The following is a 10840-nucleotide window of genomic DNA, read 5'->3' on the forward strand; positions in this document are numbered from 1 at the left end:
TGAAGGCCAGGCCTCTGTGTGGCTCAGGCTTGGAGTGGAGCTTGTGCTCCTCATGCCTCAGCCTTCCGAGAACTGGGACCACAGCCACGAGCAGCGTGTGACAAGATCTTCAGGTGATTGTATCCAATCCACTCTTCCCCAGTTCCTGATTTTATTTTATATTATACATATTTATTTAAAGCTGCTAGCCTTTTCATCTAAGTCTTCCCATTCTTTTCTTCTTTACAAATTATTTTTGACAGTTTCTTCTGCATTCAGGGACTTTGTTCACGTTCTTCTACCCTGTTCCTTTCTCATGATCCTGTCCTACAGCTGTGGGCCCCTTCTCCATCCTCCATGTCCTGCTTCTGCTTTGATGCCCCACTTTTTTCTTCCTTCCTTCCTTCCTTCCTTCCTTCCTTCCTTCCTTCCTTCCTTCCTTCCTTCTTTCCTTTTCCCTCCCTCCCTCCCTCCTTCCCTCCCTCCCTCCCTCCCCCCTCCCTCCCTCCCTCCTTCCCTCCCTCCCTCCCTCCCTCCCTTTCTTTTTCTAGGACAAGGTTTCTCTGTGTAGCCCTGGCTGTCTTGGAACTCACTCTGTAGACCGGGCTGGCCTTGAACTCACAGAATTCCATTGCCTCTGCCTTCCGAGTGCTGCACAGGCCACAACACTGGGCCACAGATGCCTCATCTTTGTTTGTGTGAAGCCCTGTGTGGGTGGTGACAATGACTGCAGCAGTCTTGCCATATCCAGAGGACAGTGCTTTGTAGTGTCCCGCCTCCAGCTCTCACAGTCTTTGTACCTCCTATTCCATGATGAGTTTCCTGGGCTGGAGATGGGTGATGTGGATGTCCCATCAGGTCCAGGCATTCTGCATTTCTTTATTCTCAGCAGTTGACAAGTTGCTCGTGTCTGCTTTGACCATCGCCCACTGCAGAAAGAGGCTCCTCTCTCTTCCAGTGGTGGCAGTCTCTGGGTACAAACATAACTATGCAGGAGGCACGCTAACTCCGCATACATTTAGCAAACATCCACATACATTTAGCAAACATCATAGGAGATCCCCTACGGTCTGTGCCCTCCCTTAGCTATAGGCCTTTGACCAGGCTTATAATACCAGTCATGTGTTCTCTCCTGAGGGTAGGCTTCAGTTCCAACCAGGGAGCAGTTGGTTGCTCTGAATCTATGTTAGCATTGTTGGGCCTGAGGGCATATCTTGGCTGGCAGGCTGGTATTATTGAGCATGGGTTTCTAAACGGAGTTAGGTTACTGATAACCTTTCTCCCCAACAACTTTGGTGCAAGCTAGTCATTAAGCACAGCATGACCAGCTCAGCTCCAGCTTGACTTCATGGTGTCCTATAGCTTAAGTGTATGTTGTCTCCACCAACAGGAGCTTACCATTTAGTCCTGGTAAGCAGTCAGGGGCACTGGCAGTAACAACTCTGAGCAGAGGTATCCAACCCCTGGCACTGGGGTTTAGACTTAGAAACCCAAGGCTTCTATGTTTTTGTGGGTGAGCAAATTAACAGAAGGGTGTGCCAGTCATCACATTCCACATGCTGAGCTCCTGTGTGTGTCTACACCACATATCTACCACCCGGATTAAGATGGAGAACATGCTGAACACCCAATAGACTCCCTCAGGCCGCTCCCATCTCTGTTACATAGCCTCTCTTCTGACTTCATTCTCCACAGAAAAATTTGCTTAGCCTCATGTTTTCTGTTACTTGAAAACATAGCAACCCACCCTTTTGTACATGGCTTCTTCTGCTGGACTTTTTGTCTGGGAGGTCCAGATTTATCATTCAGAGAGTGTTAGATGACTCTTTATTGCTGTGACATGTTCTTCGGGGTGTCTTACAATTTATATGCCCATTGATTTATTGATAGGTCCTTGTGAGAAATTCTGGTACTTTGCCTGCTGTCAGATGTCTTCTGCTGGCTGTAGGTTTTCATTGGCACCTATGGAGTTGCAGAGTCAGGGGGTGGGGGTGTTCATGTGTTTGATTCCAAGTGATCTTGGTCACTCTATGTTGCATCCCCATCTTGGGGACAATACTTGTCCTGTATTCCTCCACCACTGAGTATGACATGTCTTCTTCATTGTACACACTCTGGTATATACTGGTCTCTCTCACTGTCCATCATCTACCTATCTATGTCCCTGTCCACCACTGGAACACCATTCCATTCCTGAACTCAGTTGTGCTGTGGGGATCTGGCAGGTCAACTTGTCAGAGCAGTCTTTACAGGATGAGCACTTGGGCCTGGACCTTTCCAGAGAGCAACCTGTGACAAAACATGAGTTTGGGGAGCACATTCCAGAACAGCTACCTGCTTCTGCCTCCTGAGAACTGGGAGTAAAGGCATGGAGGCATGGGGCATCCCATCTACTGTTGCTGTGTGCATGCTGATTTTCCTGTGCATCTGTTTGTCTGGAAGATCCATTCTCTTATATTCATTCATTCTCTCTCTCTCTCTCTCTCTCTCTCTCTCTCTCTCTCTCTCTCTAGCTAGTCTGATACATTTTCATAAGATTTCTTTAGAAAGAAAGCTCACCCTCAGGACTGGGGAGATGGCTCAGTCAGGAAAGTGCTTGATGTAAAGACATAAGGCCCCGAGTTTAGATCTCCAGCACACACATAAGTCCAAGCAGGACAGTGTGTGCCTATAAACCCAGCACTGGAGAAGTGGACACAAGAGGACTCCAGTAGCTTGCTGGCCAGCCAATCCAACTGACTCAGTGAGTTCCAGGCCAGTGACAGATGCTGTCTCAAAAAACGAGATAGTGAGCAATTGAGGAAGACATGGAATATTGACCCTAGCCTCCACATACATGAGCCTACACCTGCACAATCACACACGTACATAGACACACACATCACACATGAAAAAAGAAATAAAAGAAAAATAATACCCAACCAAGTAAGCAGCCCACACAGTGGGGGCTTTAGAACACCGAAGAGAGTGAGCCTTCTCCTTGTTCTCTTTATTCTCCTTGTCCTCCTTCCGTTTCATCTATGGTAAAGTCTTTTTTTTCTTTTTTAAAGCATAGCTGAGAGCCCACGTGATGACTGGGCAGAGGCTGGGGCTGTAATTTTGTGGGTAATGACTGTGATTTTGTACAAGGCAGGCACACTTAAGGGGTAGACTACAGAGACTTCACCCAGAACAAAGGCAAAGTGGGAGCCACTTGTTCTAAAGGAGATCATGATTGTTTATATTTAGAAAAAAAGTGTGTGTCTAGTTTCTACCTCCCTTCTGCCTTCTCTTTAGAGGTATCACCATGGCTGGATGGCATCTTTGCATCATCCTTGTGCCCTCCAAGATGTTAACTTGGCATCCAGCAATTTAAAATTTATCTCACCATCAAAGCTGACAGAAAATCTACCTGCCGTATCTCCACTATGGCATCCATCCTCATTTCTCAAACCTTGTGAAGTCATTACAGTCCTAATGGCACCCCCACATTTATCAGTGACCAGATGCCCAACTGAATTTCATTCTGTTGCTGTGATAAAATGTCCTGACCAAAGAGCCTTGAGGGAGAGAGGGTTTCTTCTGGCTCACAGCCCATCATGTCATGGGGTCAAGGCACAAGAGCCTGAAGCAAGGGGTCACTCAGCACCCACAGTTGGGAGGCAGAGAGCCATGGATGCATGCTGCTGTAGAGGTTGCTTTCCCCTTTTTATACAGTGCAGGGTCCCTTGGCTAAGAATGCTATTATGCATAGTGGAAAGGTCTTCACTCCTCAGTTATCATACATCAAGATAATCTCCCACGAGCATGCCCAGAGGGCTTCTGCCCCAGGTGTTTCTAGGTTTCAAGTTGACACCTGAGATTACCCATTGCAGGAATCATTTCTCAGTTGCTGGGTGTTCTTGGGCCATCTGTGATGGTTATGACGTAGCCCTGAATGCCTTGGCTCCAGCATATGGAAGTTGCACCTTGTTCTGTAGGAATGTGTTGCCCTCATGAGAAGTGTATGAGACTTTAATCCTGTTGGGGTTAAGGATATGAATATAGAGGCCGGACCACCTAGAGTATGATCTCATACAAACTACCTAATCTGTTTATGTTCTCAATTTCCCTGTCTGTAAAATCAGAGAGAGCAACCTTAGTTGCTCACTTTGACTTAGTACATGCCAATACTTCAATAAGAACCACACTTTTTTTTTTTTAAATGGGAGAAAGGGCTTTGATTAAGGAAAAGAAAAGGAAAGGAAGAGGAAAGAGAACACACTGGGGGTAGGAGTGTGGCTCCGTTGGGAGAGCACTTGCCCGGTCTGCACAACGCCCTAGGTCCAGTCCTCAGCACCACACTGGATGCGGTAGTACATATCTGTAATCCTAGCACCCAGTAGGTTGAGGGAGAAGAATCGGGAGTTCAAGACCATCTTCAACTACTTAACTAAATTCCAGGCCAGCCTGGGCTATAAGAGACCTTGTCTTTTTTGTTCTGTTTTAAATTAATTAAAAAAAATCAAATAAGCATTGTTAACTTGTGATAAAAATTGCTGAGTGGAGAGGGTGATCCTATCCTTTCTGTGACCTCAAGCCCCAGCACTGCTGGGGACTGGTGCTGCTTGTGAGGGAGCTCAGAGGAGCAGCTTCTTCCTGCTGTGAGATCCCTGGGGACTTAAGTTCCTGGGGACATTTCTCTCTCCTCCACAGATATCAGAAGCTCCCTGAGGGAGAGACTTTGCCCTAAGGATGACAAGCTAACGCAGGTGATTAACCCAATTAGACTCAACTACAAAGACAGCTGTTCTCACACTTGATACCCCGCCCCCCCCACCCCCCCCCCCCCCCCTGCTGGTGGTTGACTCAGTAGCCAGTGAATGACGATGCTCTTTCCCCAGACTGGTGTAGGCAAAGCTGATTCCCAGACTCAGCTTCTGGAGAGCCATTTGAAAGTCTGGGGTGGGTCCCCAGGTGAGCAGGCATGGTTTGTGGTCCCACATTCTCTCCTTTGACCCCGAGGCCTCCCTCTCCATCACAAGCTGTCGGCTGTGCGATTTCTCTGGGTTGTGACCTCTTGGCTGCAGGACTGGAGTAGGAGAGGATGGGAGAGCGCTAGAAATGGAGCCTCATTGGTATGCAAGCCTCTCTTGTCACATTGCCACTAAATAGGAGCTGAAGAAGGGCTGGCGCATCTCTCTGGGATTTTCCACTCCTCCTGGCCCTTCCGGAATTGGCTGGATATCAGCATGCCAAGGGGACAAGGACAGGACAGGGGCACTGAGGTGTCGTCTGGTAGATATCTCTAAAGTAGAAAGTGGGTTCTTCCAGAAGCTCTGCTAGATTTCTCCCTACCGACCCACTCCCCCAAGCCTCCCTTTCCAGAGCATCCTTGCAGGGCTGGATCCTGCAAAAACCGGAAGGACTAAGACCTCTTGGAATACAGGTCATTGATTGGTTGAGGCAGAGTCTCACTGCATTGGGACTTATGCAACCCTCCCCACCTCACTTTCCTCAGTAGCAGAGACTGTAGGTGGGTTCCACCGCATCCAAGAATTCTGTTTACTTTTTAGCAAAGTAGTCCTTTCAGAGAGTCCTCATGCTTAAAAGATACATAAGGTAAACCATGGGCATCAGTGGACACCCCCAGCCTGGGCCACTCCTGTATCCCAGCAGCACTCAGGACTTCTATGGAGGAGGGGAGGGGACATCCCCAGTAGGCTTATGCAGTAGTAGGATTTTAAGTATTGTCTGCTCACTAATGTATGACAGGTGAGAATTAGCTTGAGCAACCAAGAATGTACTTTTCTAGTCCTTTACTGTGGCCTTGTGATTTCAACTAGCATATGTACTGTCTTTGTTTCTTTTTACTTCTAGAGATGGGTGGTAATAAAACATATGAGCTATAGAGTGAACACCCATGTAGCCGCCACCACCCAGAGGGAGATACTGGCAACTCTCTCTCTCTTTTCTCCTTTTTCTTCCTTCCTTCCTTTTTTTTGGGGGGGGGAGGGTGACAAGGTTTTGCTATGTACCCCAGGCTAGCCTTGAACTTGTGATAGGTTTGATTCCATCTCCTGAATAATGGGACAAGGCTTGGCTCATCAACACTGTTGAGTTTCTTCCCTGAGCAGTGAAGCTATGTGCCTGACTCTTGTACTCAGAGTTCCTCACTAGAGTGTGCTTCCCTCAACACCAAGGTTTGCTATAAGCAAGGCTATGCTCTGCACTGTTCTGAGCCTACCATGCAATTCCCCTTCAGTGTGCTAATCCAAGTTGGGGTATAGTGAAGTGGTTCATTCATGCTCACTGCTCTGTAGACTCACTCACTGCTCCAGAGCATACAGTCTGTTCTCCTGTGGGCTGATGGTAATTTGCCTGTCTTCTGCTGCTGTGAGGTGGTATTTACTTAGTTACTTTTGCCTTTGTATCTGTGTTTGTATATGTATGATTTTGTATATGTATAGGTATGAAAGCGTGAGTATGTGTGTGTGTGTGCGCGCGAGCGTGCGTGTGCGCACATGCACATTTGGAGGCCTGATCACTCTACTTAATTGAGGCAGTCTTTCACTGATCCTGGAGGTCCACCCCAGTCAACCTGCCCTGGTGATCTCTGCTACCAAGCCCACCTGACTTTCATGTGGGTGCAGGGTATCAGAATTCTGGTCCTCTGGTCATCATGCTTGTTCAACAAGAGCTTTAACCACTGAGCCATCTCCCAAGCCCATGCTGTAAGTGTGATTTTTATTCTCCTGTAGTGAGTGTTGTCTCAGAAGTTAACTGCCTCTGTTTGCTAGCTTAGGCCTAGTCCTGGAAGCTTCTAGCCTCATTACAATCTAATCTAGGCCTAGAATGTTTTCAGCCTCTGAGACTTACTGGGGAATAAGATCACCCTTCCTAGTTCTTTCAGAGCTCTGCTGGGCTTGTTCAACTCAACTGTTTTGGCTCAAACTCCTCTCCAAGTTGACTGATTCAATCTGGCTTCTCTCTCTGCCTTTGACTTTTTGCTCTGCTAGGCCCCAAACTAACTCTAGCAGTCTGTTCTGATTTTCCTGGTTCCTTCTCATTCTCTGGTTTGTCTGTCTTCACCTGTGTCTAGCTTCTTCTTTCTTTAACCTGTCTCTGCAAAACTCTCCTGGTAACCCTGCCCCCTTCCCTCTCTGCTCTCTTAAGTAGCTTCCCTCTCCTCTCTCTTATGAGAGTTGGACATACCCTATTCTGTCAAATCTTTCTCTGATTGGTTACTTTGTCTATCATTCAATGAAATATCACTTTCAAACATGAGTGCTTCCTTCTACAAACTAACTTTACCTTCATTATTTGGGATTAGAGGCGTGTAGATAGTAAGGGCATGTCTGATTTTTAGCCATAGGGAATAAAGATATGTGCTAAGAGCTGAGCCACATCACAACTAGAAACAGTTTTATTTTTGTCTTTCAGTAAATAACACAGTCTTGGGCTTCACAGCAACACCATGCTGTGAGAATTTAATTCTCATTGAGTGGTTCATGCCTATAGAGCCTTCTGCACAACACAACAGATATGGTGTCGCCTGTATTTGTCTTGAGCCTCCATTTCCTTTGCTAACATTTTCCCAATATGCTTGCTCACCTAAAAGAGATTGACAACTCTGTAGGTGGGGCCAGGAATGGGGATGGTCCAAGCTCCCCAGAAGATTTCACCGTAAGGCCACACCTCTGTGTTTACTTTCAGCCCCAACTCTAGACAGTCCCTTGGCTGTCTGTTTTGAAGAAATCTCTAGGTCAGTCCTGTCCCCTCAGGTCTCTGGGTGTCCCTGTGATGCTTGGGAAAAAAAGTTCTGGCCTTTTCTAGAGCAAGGGCAGAGACTAGCAGTAAAGAGGCAGTGAGAGATGGGCAGGACTTGTTAGAACCGGCGACAGAGGCACACAGGTACACAGGTGGATTCTTCAGGTATAGCAGAGGAAGATTTAAGGAAAGCCAAGGGCTGGGAATCCTTCCCCAAAACCAAATCTTGCCTTCATCCACTAACAGCACCCTGTGCTTACCTGACAGTTGTAGATCAGTTTAATTGGAGGCTCACAGGAGCCACCATGATGCATCAGGCTGTAGGCTCTGAGGGTCTTGTAGTCAAGTTTCTTTAAAGTGATTCTAACTATAGTCTATTTTCAACTCTGAATATTAGTGGCATACAGGAACTCCTACGAATGCCATTGATAATCACAATTTCTGGGGTGAGGCCCAGATTCTTGGAAAGTGACCTTGTCGTTCTTATATGGACTCTGGGTGTAGAACCTGTTGTCTGCAGGCCAAAACCTCTAACTGGCATCCATCAGAGTTACTTGGGAGCTTGTTAAAATGCTGGCCCTGGGATCCTCTCTGTATAACTGGATTGGGCCTCCTCTTAGTTTTGTTTACTGTTACTATGATAAAATACCCAGACAAAAGCAATATTGGATTTATTTAGCTCGTCGTTCCGGGTTACCACTGTAGAGAAGTTACAGCAGCAGGCACCTGAGAGAATCAGTCACATTTCAGGAGCAGAGAGCAGTGCATGCGTTCAAGCCAGAGCCAGCTCATTCGCTTCATCCAGTCCAGGTCCAGGCATAAAATAACATTGTCCATTTTCAGGGTGTATCTTCACACTTTAGTTAACCCAATTAACCCTCAAAGGAATGCCTGAAGTCCAGCCTAACTTAGACAATCCCTCATTGAAATTCCTTTCCAAGTATGTAGATTATGTTGTTGACAATTAAAACCATCATTGGACTTGAGTTTGTAACAGCCTTCTCCACGGGACACCCCCTTGACCACATTTGCGAGCCATCTCACAGGTCTGAAGTTCCACTTGATGCCGGGCAAGGTCACCTTGTATGTCTCAAGGGGATCCAGTGCAGTCCTGCTGTGTGATCATTGTTTGTCTTCCTGCCTGTATGGGCATCAAGCTGGTGGCTTGAAATGGGCTCTAAACAAGATAGACACTACAAAGACCTTACTTACCCAGCACCCTCTCAGTCATAACCTGTATAGCCCAGGTTGAACCAGAGGAGGGGAGGGGAGGGGTCACTGAGAAAAATGCAGAGTATTTCCAGCTTTGAAGGACAAGTGTCACTGTTAATAGGCTCTAGAATCCTAAATGCATATAGCATCATGATGTGATTTCCTGTATAGCCGACAAAAGAGGTACATCTCTACATGTAGTAACATTTTAAATTATTTATTTAACTGTGTGTGTTATGTGTGTGCACATATGTGCATGCACAGGAATGTATGAAGTCTGGAGAACAACTTTGAGGAGTTGGTTCCCTCCTTCCACCCTGTGGGTTCCTGGGAGCAGAACTTAGTTCACTGGCTTTGAGGCAAATGGCTTTACCCACCGAGCCACCTCACTGGCTCCATCTGTACATTTTAAAAGACATTTTTTGGCTTAAAGGCTCCCAATATTAAAACCAGTCTTGTTAATGTTAATACAGTTTGAGACTACCTTGTGGTGGCTCACATCTTGAATCCCAGAACTTGGGCAACAGGGGCAGTCAGGTCTCTGAATTGAAAACCAACTTGGACTACACGGCATGATTCAGACCATTCCATAGTGAGACTTGTCTCAAAGAGAGAGATCGGGGGAGAAACAGACACACCAGATTCAGATTTTAAAATGTTTGCATTTGAGATCTTGTTTCAGGTCTCAAGTATAAAGACTAGATTCACTTAGGTTTCATATATACTCAGACATATAGTATAAACAATTTTATGGAATTTTAAAAAATGATTCTGTGCACTCCAGAGTTAAAACATATAGAATTAGCTCAGTGCGGCTTGTTCTACATTTCACATTTTGAGATTTAGGGATTCCCACCTGAGTAATTATTATTAATAATCCAAAAAACGAGATCAGTATAGGGACTGGATAGAGAAGGAAAGGATTCTGGGAACCCTGGCATCTGGGGAGAGTTCCACGTAGCCAAGACTGGAAGGAGAGGAGGAGCTAAGGGAACCTACCCTAGAGTCCATCTCAGTAAATCCCTGTGCAGGAATAAGGATGGGCTGGTCTCAGGATGACTGCGCTCTAGGAGAGCATGCAGGCCACTGCCATCGAGAAATAACCCACTGCAGTGACAACGGCAGCCCTCCCTTGCTTGGTGGGTGTATGCCCTTAGTAGACTTGGGGGTCATGGCTGAAACCTCTGTGCTACACAGTAACAGTCCAAAACCCAGTGCCTGATAGAAGCATGGTGCAGTTCCTAACAACTAGGGCGGCGAACTCTCAAAAATAACCTTTCAGGCATGTACACAGGAGGGAAGTTACTAGCAGCAGAATTAACAACTGAAGGTCTGGGTGTGGGGATGGTTTAACTGTACACTGCGTACAGAGCTGGCATGGGGACCAGGGTTTGGTTCCATGTAATACAGAAGGTCACAGTGGGATTGTCTTGTAGTCCCAGAGGATCCATGGGGTTCTCTAACCAGCCTGTCTCAAAATGCAAGGCTAAGGACACCCGAGGTTGTCCTCTGACCGCCAAGGCATGTGCACTCGTGCACCTGAGGCACACAAATACACAAATACAAGGTCTTTACAGAGGGGGTGTGGTTCAGTGACAGTGCATTATGTACGCATGAAGCAAGCCCTGGGCATGTTCCCAGCACCACAAAACAATATTAGTAATAAATAATACATTTTAAAGAAGAGAGTTCTTTCTAAAAGAATTTCCCCATTGAGGGGCTGGCTTTCCTTATTTATTTGGGGACAGCATCTGACTTCTTGGGATTAATCTCTCCTATACAGAGTGCTATGCTCCGGGTCCAGTTAACTCCCCTTCAATGAGATGGTGCCAGGCAATAGATCAGGGTGAATCTGCCATCATTTTTAGTAAAACTTCCTTTAGCACTGTAACCTATAATGGACCCCATAAACTTTTTGTTT

At 46.5% G+C, this 10840-nt stretch overlaps 1 protein-coding gene across 5 annotated transcripts in view; it reads left to right on the forward strand.

Moving 5' to 3' along the window:
- Nucleotides 1-10840, forward strand: part of Iqck (IQ motif containing K) — a 116369-nt gene that overhangs the window by 104571 nt on the left and 958 nt on the right. The window lies entirely within an intron of this gene.

The sequence above is a fragment of the Mus musculus genome, chromosome 7, assembly GCF_000001635.26.
Source record: "Mus musculus strain C57BL/6J chromosome 7, GRCm38.p6 C57BL/6J".
Classification (NCBI taxonomy): domain Eukaryota; kingdom Metazoa; phylum Chordata; class Mammalia; order Rodentia; family Muridae; genus Mus; species Mus musculus.